The following is a 12,145-nucleotide window of genomic DNA, read 5'->3' as shown; positions in this document are numbered from 1 at the left end:
ACCCCAGACTGCCTGGATCCAAACTCCCTTCACAACACCCTGCCCAGGGATTCACAGAACACATCTGCTGGTCAAAGGCAAGCCCCCATCTAGTCCATAAAACTCCTCATAGCCTGCCCCTTAAATATAAAACTACTTAAGATCCCCTATATGCAGTCTTTCTCTGCATTTTTTAAAGTACACATACCACTACTATAATAAATGAAATAAAAACAAAATTCTGTTTTACCATTCTAACACATAATGCTTTCATTTTTTTATCTTCACATTTAATACTCATTCAAAACAAAACCACTATAAGTGAAATTTTTAACCCTGCTTTTCAAATTTAACACCATGTGAAACATATTTACATAACTACCATAACTGTGACCTTTAATCATTACAATATATTCCGTGGAATTAATGCTGCCAGAATCACTATTGCTTATGTAGGTTATTCTCAGATTTTGCTGTTATAAATGATAATACAATGAACGTATTTTTGCATGTTATTTTCTCCTTCTTTGAATTATTTACTTAGAATAAATTCCCAGAGATAGAATTAATGGATCAAAGTATACGAGTATTTTAATGGCTCTTGACACATTGCCAAGTTGCCATATTTTATAGTTTCTTGGTGGTATGCTGGTAAATGTTTAACAGGCTTGCCTCAAAAAAAAAAGAATATGAAGGGCCTGATTTATAGTGTTTGCCAATTTCCATAGTGTAAATACTCCTATCCTGGCCAATTTCAAGCTACCAACATTGAATCACTAAATCCAATGTTGGAAAAAGATGCATACCATTACATAATATTTCTATCCTACAGATAAATTGGAGTAAGTAACTTCAAGAGCATAGATAATAGTAAAATGTAAATAATTAGGAATGAGTTTTGAGTATTTCTTACCTTTATTTTTAATATCACTAATTACTGTGAGGTATATAATTTAATTCTAATGAATGTGTTTAACAACTGGCCTGCGAAAGTTCTGGAAATATTACAATCACCTATTGCAAGTACAGGCAGGCTCTCATACACCACAGTGCACTCGATATTTTGCAAGCGCATATCCTTTTCTTTTTTTTTAATTGAAGCCATTGAAAATTCACCTCATTCCCTCTGTGTCACAAACAGTAACCATGCTTTTAGGTTAGCAGATTACACAAACACATAATGAATAAAACAAATGAAAGAGCAGAAGTTCTATCTGGGTCAATTAATTTTGCCCACCCTCCCCCAATTTGGACAATACTCCCTTCATGCATTCATCTTACTAGCATTTTTCCATGGAGTCACCTATAAAAACTACTCAATCATTTATTTACTCAAACAATGACTAAATGGATAAGTACAGTTCTCATGGCAAATGTGATGAGAACTGTACTGCAGGTTACTTAACCACTCTTTTCTTTTCTACGAAATAGGGAAGAGGTCACTGCTGACTTCGGTTTCACAAGAAACTAAGTGTAGAGATAAGAAGGCTGCCACTAATGCTCTAAGAAGAAATTGAGCATTGTGTAATGCTTGAAATTTTCTTCTGAAAGTAATGCATTAGTATTCTGCTTTAGAGGAAAAGAGAAATGGGAGATTTGGCACTTTCTCCACTGAAATGAAATTCCTTTCTTTGGGCTCTCCCTGAGTAATAATGAGAAGTCTCTACTTGTAAATAACACTTCAAAATGTTTAAAGTGGCACCCTACATAATGCGTGTTAAAATGTAAATATGGTTGACAAAAACTCTAACCATGCTCACACCTTGACTCAGTCATCCCACTCCCAGGAATTCTTCTAAGAAATAAATTCAAAACAAAGGAAAATATTTTTGTGTGATCATATTAATCACAATAGAGGGAAGACCCTTTTCCCTCATCTGAGCACTTACTCAACTTACCATGTCGGTGCTCAGGGGCCTGGTAAAAGAGTTCTGGATTAATAACTTCCAAATGCACCTGTAGAACAATTGCCTCCAAGTCACCTAGGGCAAAAGGGTTTATAGTTATTACCACATGGATTCCTGGACCTCACTCCAGGGCTGGGATGTGACACATGAGAACTGCTAGTTTTTCAAAGCTCCCAGTGGTTTTGATGTCCAACCAACTTTAGGAACCACCATTCTGGGCCAGAACCAGACAAATCAAATTGTCTCCGAACAACTGTCCACATCCAGGGGACAGAATGACATCTTCTTATGCAAGGTGTCAAGAAGTTGTTCAAGGCATTCAAGCAGGTGCTAGAGTAAAATGACAAAAGAGCTAGGAGGAGTCTTTGTTGCTGGTACCCTCTCACCTCCCTCTAGTTGAGCTTCCCATCTCTCCCTGCCCATCCCAGCACCCAGTACTGTCCTGGTGACTTGCAACATGCTCCACTTTGGCACCCATCCTAACTTGTGTCCACCCCTTTCCACACACAAAGCCTAAACTTTCCTCTCTTATATTATCAGTAGGGCTCTAGAAGGAAAATAATGTTACTACTTGGCCGTAGTAATCTGTATGTGTAATTGAGAACCCCCTGCATAATGAACATACAAGCCATGTTTGCATTTTTTAAAGGGGACTTGCTAACCCCAAAGAATCTCTAATCTAGAGTGTGGAACTGGAAAGCAGGATGCTTTTTAATCTTGGCTTTCACTCAGACCCACACATCTAGAACCCAAATAAGCACTTTGGGCACTCATTGTCAAAATGGTCCCAACTCCTGAATAAAAATGGATTCTTAGCTGTGCCTTGCTAGCACTAAAATTAAAAATATAATAAAATTAAATATTTAATTTAAGCTAGCTATGGAAGAAGAGTCACCCTCTCTGCCTCTGTTTCCAAGCACCACTGGAATTGCACCCAAACATTCAGAGAACATCAGCCACCAGGGCCCAAAACAACATGGCAGACACTCAGAGAGTGACTTATAAGTCTGATAATCTGATATGGAAAGGCTTAAAATATCAATTTCTTATTGTTTTCTCTTTTTCATATTCATTATCGCTATAAAACACCCAAACATCCAACCATGTACCTATTCCATAGCTATGATTGCCAAGCCTCTGCCCATCAGCCCCATTTACTATACAGACATCTCATTCACAGGCCAGGGACCATATCACCTAGTGTCCTCAGCTGAGTCCTTAATAAGAATCATAAAATGAGAGTTTATTTTATGCCAGGCACTAGGCTAAATACTTTATATATTTTTATTTCATTTTATCCCTACACTAACTCTCTGAAGTAGGTATTTTCAGTTATTATTGAACGTTACAGAGTTTTTTTTAATCTCAAGATTGGAGAAGTAATGTGTCTGACATTCCCACAGCTCAGAAGCAATAATTCCAGGCTTCAACACAAGGCAATCTGGTGCCAAAGTCTGAGTTCTTATTCACCATACTGTAATTCTGCTATGATGTGGACACTGATATTTCATGGTCCAGAAAACAAAAGTGCTGCAAATCATTAGGAAAAGAGCAGCAGCAAATCCATAATACCTCATTCAGATATGCAAAGGCAGTAATATTTCATGGAATTTTTGAACTGGCTTTTGAAGACTAGAGACTTGCTTGTAATCAGTCCAACAACTTGTCCTCTTACTTTAATACTGGGTGATTAAAGGGTCTCCTTAAAATGTACTAACCAGAAATGGAGGCCTTACAGGTACCTGAAGCCACACAACACTTTCTCGACAGAAATGGTGTACTAAGGGAAGACAGTAGAGAACAAGTGGAGGACACAGATGTATAGATGCATAAAGCAGCAACAAGGGTAAGAGGCAAGCATCTCCAGGCTCGCTCTCACACAGAATTCTGTTAGAGCTGTGAAAGCTGAGAAAAAGGAACCTAACGGCGTGAGAAAACTAGAAAACTACTGAATGGAGTCTGTTCTCCTCAGCCTCCTCGCAAGGCCCTCCATGACCTGTCCCCACCCTAATTTTCCAAGCGTATTGCCTGACAATGTGTAAAACAGACTTCCCTCTTTTCCTGGGCCAGTCTCCTCAGCTGGGCTGGTCATCCCCTAGTCGGTCTCACCTTTGTGCCTCTGCCCACAGAGTCCTCTCAGTGTGAATAAACCTTCTTCTACTTCTCCTCATATCTCATGTCTTTCCAAGACCCATGTCTTCCAGACTATTCCAGCTTACTTTCAAATCCCCTTCTTGGAACTCCTATAATTCACATAGCCTATGGCATCCCATTCATCACTTATTTCCCATCTTCCACTGCTTCCTGAATTTTACTTCTTACCACGGATACTAGATAATCAGGTCCTTCAAATATAATATAGAAAATTCTTTATATTTCTCTTATATCCTCCACAGCTTCAGCTCAGAATCAATAAAAGATAGTTGACTACTTGTTGCTTATTTGAATATTTCAATGGCAGCTTTAATTTAGTGAAGCACCTAAAACTAGTGATTTCCCAAACTTTATTTAGTTACAATCCAGGCAACTGATTGTTTCCTCATAGCATGTCTCCAAATCAAACCACTTCAAAAACTAAATTTAGTTTAATTTAAAAATATATACTTATATGTCACATACTGCTTTTAGAAAGAAGACTTTAGTATTGGCAATAGGTAAAACAAGCTAAGAATTCCACATCTGAATCTATATAATTTGTATTTTGGTTCTGTTTGTTTTCTGAATTAAAAAAATTTTTAAACTCATATTTGCACAACTTAGGGGATCTTTAGATTTACTTCATCAAGTGCAGAGTGATATATAAACTACTCTTTTTTTTTAATTTTTCAGTTACAGTTGGCACACATTATATTAGTTTCAGATGTACAACATTAGACATTTATATACCTTACAAAGTGATCACCCCAATAAGTCTAGTACCCATCTGACACCATACTAAACTACCCAAATATTTTAGCTCAGTTTTAGTCAATAAGAAGCACATGAATTCTCTAGGAGAATATCTGGAAAGCCAAAAGCCAACTATTATAACATTTAATATTTCAAAAACTATATGCATCTTGTTAGGATTTGGGGTGTGTAACTGGATACAGAGCAACTACACTTTCTCCCATAATGTGGTTCCATACTTTACAACAGGTAGAACAGGGTAATTACTATGTTTAGCCTAGAGTAGAATCTAAGTAAAATTAGAAAGATTTCTTTTGGTACCAAAGGAATATTTTTAAAGAAGCAAAAGTCTTACCTGTTGTTGAAAGCTAAAGACATTTCTTGACAGCAAAATGACTGACTCCGGAAGTCAAAGTTGTTCGGTACAGGTTAATAAAAGCAAAAGCAGCCAAGCCCTTTCACTGCTTTGATTTCTTTCTAAGATCAATCTCTTCTTCCTCCCCAAGAGTATAACTGGTTCACACTGGAAGAACTAAAAATGTAAGAGCTGGGCTGGTAGAGATTCCAGTCCAAAATGGTTGAGTTGAGTGTGTGTGGTGACTGAGGCAGCAGGAACCATCCAAATGTGACAAAAGAGGTTAGCAAGTTCCTGTGCATAAGTCAGTTTCCTGTAGCCGGCTTCTCCGAAGAAGGGGTTTCATTTGTGTGGGTTTAGGGCTGTGTGTGTGTGTGTGTGTGTGTGTGTGTGCGCACATGTGCATTTCTCTCCATGACAATATGAAAACTTCCCCAGATAAGAGGCAGAATAAAAACTTTGCTGCATGGCTGGATTTGTGTTTAATATATCAACCCTCCCGGGACCATTTTCCCTCCCCCGTAGCTCTATTTCCCACCAGCAAATCACATACGTAAAACTGAGGAAAGGAAGAGTGAAAAACTAAGATGACTCCTTAAGGAAGTGAAATCAATCAGAAAAAAGAAGAAAAAGTTCATTCCACTGACTGGCCTTGGCTAATTTAAGCCTAGGAAAAAGTACCTTAAAACTTGATGAACAAACAGGTGGGTGGTTTGGTTTGCTTTGCCTTATTAATAACTACAAAATAATAATTTGGAAAAAACAGACTCAGCCACAGCAAGAGCTCAAGCAGCTCTGCCATGCATTTACCGTTTTATGGACCAGCACCTGCGTTGTGAGGGATGTGACTATGAGTTGTTTTCAGACTCCTCAGAGTTTCATTATTTGCCTCCAAACACAAATTTACTTGTTTTGTCCTCCAGTGCAATCCAGGTGTAGAGACCATCTGCATTTTGTTTATGGTTAACTTGCCTAAACCTACAAATTTAACTTTCATGATGTGATCACAATGCCCCATACCTCAAATCCCGGAATAATCATAAATGCTATTGCCCAGGGTGAAATCTTGGTCAAAATACCTACGTGCCATAAGGATAAAGTCAACTCCAAGTCAACAAACGTTTATAGAGCCCCTAGTATGTGCAAGATCCAGTGCTGGGTGCTGGGGTAGGGTGAGGACACAAAGATGAACGTGATGGAATATCTCACTCATAATGGTCAAAACCAAGTGAAGGAGAAAGACGTGGACATAGAGGAGATGCTGTGAGTCAGGATCTATTCAAGTTTTCACACAAAGAATCCTGGGACACAGGATTCCAGTAAAAGCCAAGTGTATGCAGCCATTTTGCCAGTTAAAATAGCCACTGAACATTGACATGGATTCTCTCATAATATTCCAAGGAGCCTTGGCTGGCTTCCGGGAGGTCCCGCAGGCCAGTAGGCATCATTCGCGGTCCATCCTTGTCATTGCAGACTCATATGTGCCTGATACCGTGCACTGAAGAAAAGTGCAAAGACCAAGACAGACATATTCCCTGCCCTCATAGCATCTACATCCCAGTGTGAGGAAAACAAACAAAAACATTCAAATAAATGCCAATAATTATAAATTATACTAACTATTACAAAGGAATCAGAGAAGAAGCTGGAGCTGGAGAGCAAGACAAAATCTACCTCGTAGAGGTGGTCAAGGAGGGCCTATTTGAGTAATTGACATTTAAGCTGAGACCTGAAGCCATGACTCTCACCCCTGGCTAAAAATTAAAATCATCTGAGAAGGTTTTAAAAGTACCGGTACGTAAGCCCCACTCCACCCCCAGAGATTCTAATTTAATTTGTCTAGGCTGGGGCCTGGGCATCAATATAAACTCATTCTAATCATTCTATATGTCACTACTACTCTAATAATGAGAAACAGGAGCCTGGGGAGAGTAGGTGGAACGACATTCCAAACAGAAGCAACAATATGTGCAAAGGCCCTGAGGTGGGAAAGAGCGCGGCATGTTTAAAGGAGTGAAAAAGGATTAATGTGTCTGGTGGGTTGTGGTGGCAGGAATAAACGGAGGAAGATAAATATTCTCAGAGATAGACACACAATTACTAAGCCCATAAGAGACTCTTACATGAGCCCAAGTGTCCATTTGTTAATGCTCAGTAAGAACTCAGTTTGCCAGGGGAGATCATTGAGCCCTCCGACAAGCACATTATCTTCTTCTAGAAAATTCTCCATGGAAAGTCAGATCACCATCATGATCACATATGGCTGATGGATACTTTACTTACCTCTGGTTTGTGTTATTTAAAGATTTGGAGCAGCTAATAAAAACACATATACCATACGAAGATAAAACAAAAGTTTTAAAAAGAAATGAAAAGATGAGGCCAAAAGAAAAGAAGACAGAAAATTAAGCTAAAACCAGGAGTGAGATTGATACAGAAAAATGTATGTGATGTGGTTCTAAGCTTTTAAGCAACCAGTATGAAGCGGCAAACACTCCCATATAGAAAATAGAGTGCCCGCTGGATAAAAAGGTGTGTTGCACTTCCTGGCTTTCCGAGGTGCTGAGACTAAGGAGAAACTTGGCACTTGAATTCTCAGAGAAAGCACATCACGATTGAACGGACACACCATCCGTAAACTAAACAGAGCCTTGTGAGTCTCTAAACATGTCTTGTGAAGTGCTTCCTTACATTTTCCCTCAGTGTAGCCTGATTTTATTTCATGAAAGTTCACTTAAACAATTCCAGGGAGCACATAGGGTAGGGACACTGCTTTGATGAGACAATTTAATGCAGAAATGAAGACCAACTTCAGATATGCTTTAGAAAATTGAGGATAAAAGAGTTTTTTCATCAGAGCTTCTAAAAGATTTGGGAAGACAAAGAATTCAAAATTGGTTGTACTTCCAGCTAGAGATCCAGTGGTTTTCTCAGTGTCCTTTGAGAAAGCAGAGGAGTTCTGCAAGGACAGCTGCCTTCATGGACAACACCCCCTCCACCTCCAATAGAAGGTGAGATGAGACTCTGCCCTTTGGGAAACGAAGCAAGAGGAACCACAACCATGGGTTATAAGTTCAGGGCCTCAGGCTTTGTACATTTTTTCCACAAAAGGGCCTGCATACTCCAGGGTCAGGATAGATAGGGTGTGTCTGCAGGCCCAAGCACTCCCACCTCATCCAAGATGGTTCTGGGAAGGGCATTACCACATCTGGCTGTAAGACTCCCCTTTCCCTCTTGGCTCCCCGTCTGACCACCCTTCCTCTTTTGATGGACTTGCTCTCGCAGTGTATGTAATTATAGTTTTCAGTGTTCTCATATAATCAAGCTTTGTTTCCTCCTGCTCCGGAGGGCAAGAAACAGTTTTTCCTACTACCTTTTACACACTTCTAATCTTCACATATAATTTATTCTCAGAGGGGATTTTCTTGGTGGGGGTTGGGAGGGGGTTGCAGACAGCTATCTAACTTTCTTCCTTTCATGGAAATCTCTCTTTTTCCTCTTCTCTCTCCCTCCCTCCCTCTTTCCCCGTCATCCTCATTCTTTTAACAGACAGGATTAGTGTAAAGGGTAGAAGAAAATGACTTCAAATACACACATATACTACATGCTTACACACACACACACACACACACACACACACACACACACACACCAACCCAAATAGCTCGGTGTCAGTTCTGATGCTGTATAGTAAAGCCTTGGGATAGAGGTGGGGGAGTCCCGGAGAAGTCAGTGTGGCAGGAAGGAAGAAAAGCTCAGGTACGGAGGGCCTAGGAGGAAGCAGATCCTTGTTATAAGCCCTATTCCGGGAAACCTTCCATGACCGCTACAAGCTGGGGTTGGTGCCCTCCCATGAGCTCCCACAGCCCCTTGTGTGAAAACTGCCACAGTGCTCACCAAGCAGCCCTGTAACATCCAGTGGAGAGACCATCGAGGCCCAGGGCCTGGCCTTGCTCACTGGTGCATCTCAGGCACTACATGTCACTCCAGAACCATTTGCTGAACAATAGATTGATTCTCTCATCTAATCTTCACAAGAGCCCTAACGTGGTAAACATTGTGAAGTATATTTTACAGCCAACAAGACCTCAGCTGCTTAATGAAATTCTATGGCCCACGAAAAGCCAAACAAAGATTCACCCTGTTCATGGATCCTGGATCTTTACACCACTGTCTCCCAACAGAGAGAGCTGGGCCACTGTCGGGACGGAGGGGCAGCCCAAGCCCCAAGGTTCCTTTCTCTCTCCTGAGCGCTCCTCCTCTGAGATTCCCAGGCAAACACAATCCGATAAAGTTAAAGACTTGCTTTCTCAAGAACACCTTCATTTGAAATGTCCTCTGACAGGGCAGAAAAACAATTTATTTTCTCTTTAACAGTCTCCTGAGAACAATGATCGCTTTTATTGAGATTTTTAAATAATGTGACAACTGTCTGTGTACCCTGAACTCACGCATAAGTGGTATTCTTGCTCATTGCCAAGATGCTCTGCCCTTTATACCAGAGAGAACACTTAAAGACACTGGTAATTGTAATGAATAGTAAATCTTGGAAAGTCTGCCATATCAATTATTTAGTAAATTATTTCTACCCTGGGTTAGTAAGAGATCTCCCTTCTTACAGTTAGTTTACTAACGGAAATGGTTTAGATTTAGTGGGTAGCTTGTAATGTTTACACAGACCCTCAGACGGTCATTTGTTATATGCCACCTAATAAAATAAAATATTTCAGTGGGTTCCAAAGATGGAAAATATGTACTAAAACCTTGTCTGAAGGCTTTGAGTTTCAACCCAGAGCATTAGTCATACTGTAATTATTCTTACCCAGCTCCCCACTAAGTGATGAACAACTGTATTAAACCAAAACATGCATTCCTTCTGATTGAGAGATTTCATGATGGGGATTATAAAATGTTAGCTCTTGGTAAGAGAAGAGCTTAATTCTGATGTATAATACATCAGTATAAAAATACATCCATATAAAATACCCTTTAAAATTCTAAACAATAAAAAAAATATCTTAGAAGTACCACAGGCTAGAAATCACATGAATGACTTCCTCCTTTTGCATTTTAATTCATTATAAACAACAGCTTTCCTGACCAGATGAGAATATCATTTCAAACATCATTTAGCTGCCCTCTTATAGCCAAAACCATAAAATCATCACTTCCCCCACTGTTATTCTCAATATCTATCTTCTTTCTAACTGTTTTAACATAACATAACATACTGCTTTTTGTTTCAGTGACTGTTTGTTAGGTTCTCAGGATTCTCAACTGTCGTCTGTATCTTGGTTTGTTTGCCCTATGTAACTATGTTCATCTAGCAAACATTTACATCCTGGTTCAGTTTATTACAGAGCTATAATTCATAACAATGCAGGGTGTTGTTGCAGAAGACAGCACCCAAAGTAATCATTCAAGTTGTGGCTCTAAAATTAAGGTACAACTTTTTTTTCCTCTGTCAAAGCACAGCTAAATGGGATCAAATAACCATTCCCCTTGTTAGTTGGTGCACGTTTCCATTGCAGACGTTAGTCAAAGCGCTTCTAGAATCTTTATACAACATCCTTCAGGCAGTTTAATAAGCTACCAGTATCACCGCATTCTATTCACAACTTGTTTTTGACTCAAAATATAATCTAGCTTGGTTACCCACCTTATTCGCAGGGTGTAGCTCCCAAGGGCTGTCTCCCAAAATCAGATCTACTCGAAAAGAGCAAATATTTGCTATCATTGAAGAAATTTCAAAGAATGAGCCTCGGACTCTGAGAGCAAATCCAGATGAGGAGTTTGAAACATGATGTAAGAGCAGTATCTTTGGGTCCCGTACACAAACTCCCAGGGGACTCCTGCAAAGCACACAGCATTTTCTGATATAGAAATTCTGGTGAGTTCAAAAAAGAAGAAGGAGAAGGCCATCGCGGCTTCTTCTCAAGCTCATATTTTACACGTTGCCTTGATAGGGATCTTTGGTTTGGGCACAAACATCATCGGGTAAGTGCAACTCAGCACACCTGCTCCGACTGGGGGTTGCAAACATTTCAGTTACACAGCAAGGCTCAGTGAATGTTCACTTGCTGTTTTTTCAAAATAACACGAGTTCCCACACAGTTCCAGAGGGAACAGGTTGAAGCTTGTACCCAAAGGCAACCTGAAATTTTGGAGAAAGCATACATTTGGATTCAGACAAAGCAAAATTCAAATCCCAGCTCCACTTATTAGCAAGGATGAGGCCCTGATCTTCCCATCTGGGAAAATGGGTTTAATAATATCGACCTCGGAAGGTGTTTTTTTTTAAAAGCAGCCTAGTCCTTCATACTTTTACCTTCTGAAGATTTTTCCCTCCATCCCAACCCTCTCTTTGAATAACAACTGTTGAACTTCAGAATTTGAGAGGCTTTGCCAGTGCCCAAATTTTGATTTAATGAACTCATCCCAGCTTACATATCATGCACAGGATTCTGATGTTATGTGTTTATTGTCTCAACAGTTTAGAAGGGTCGAGAAATTTTTAAAGCAAGTTGTTAATGCTACTTTATTCCTTATGCGTAATCTGAATAATTACAGACTCTTCAGAAATGCCTTCTGAAGTCATCTGCTCACCACTTACAAATGCCTTATGACAAATGAGAATTTATCCTTTCCTTCCTCATTCACCAAATACCTACTGAACACTTGCTATACTATTTACTACGCACTGTGCTAGGCCCTAGGGAGGCAGCAGTGAACAATAACCACAAAAGTAAAATAACCTGCTCTCATGAGTTCACGTCTACTGGAAAGGTAAGTAATGAACATGATAATTTAGCATGTTACAGTATGCTAATTACTAAAAGGGAAATAAAGCAAGGAAGAGGGATAGGAAGTTTAGGGGTGTAGATTTAAATAAGGTGGTCAGGAGAGTCCTCAGTGAGAAGGTGAGGGAGGTGGGTCTTTTTTTTTAAACATCCAACAGCCATTTTAATGTTTAATGGTCCTTAACATCAGTATGCATCCCTAGGTTTACTGGTCA

The 12,145-nt window shown here is 39.7% G+C and overlaps 1 protein-coding gene across 4 annotated transcripts in view; it reads right to left on the bottom strand.

Annotated features, from left to right (window-relative positions):
• RHOH (ras homolog family member H) overlaps window positions 1-11,155 on the bottom strand; it is a 48,660-nt gene extending 37,505 nt beyond the window's left edge. The window contains exons 1-2 of one of the 4 annotated variants that reach the window (XM_019751990.2): window positions 10,790-11,070; window positions 1,878-1,961 (exon numbers count right to left, since the gene is read on the bottom strand). The gene's annotated coding sequence lies outside the window, so the exon portion shown is untranslated. Of the gene's footprint in view, window positions 1-1,877; window positions 1,962-5,130; window positions 5,912-10,789 lie in introns of those variants that run through there. The other 3 variants (XM_019751989.2, XM_019751991.2, XM_074324582.1) reach the window with 3 other exon arrangements.
• Window positions 11,156-12,145: the final 990 nt, after the last annotated feature.

Source organism: Rhinolophus sinicus, linkage group LG02, assembly GCF_036562045.2.
Source record: "Rhinolophus sinicus isolate RSC01 linkage group LG02, ASM3656204v1, whole genome shotgun sequence".
NCBI lineage: Eukaryota > Metazoa > Chordata > Mammalia > Chiroptera > Rhinolophidae > Rhinolophus > Rhinolophus sinicus.
The sequence above is the reverse complement of the archived record's forward strand: the minus strand, read 5'-3'. Positions and strand labels throughout refer to the sequence as shown.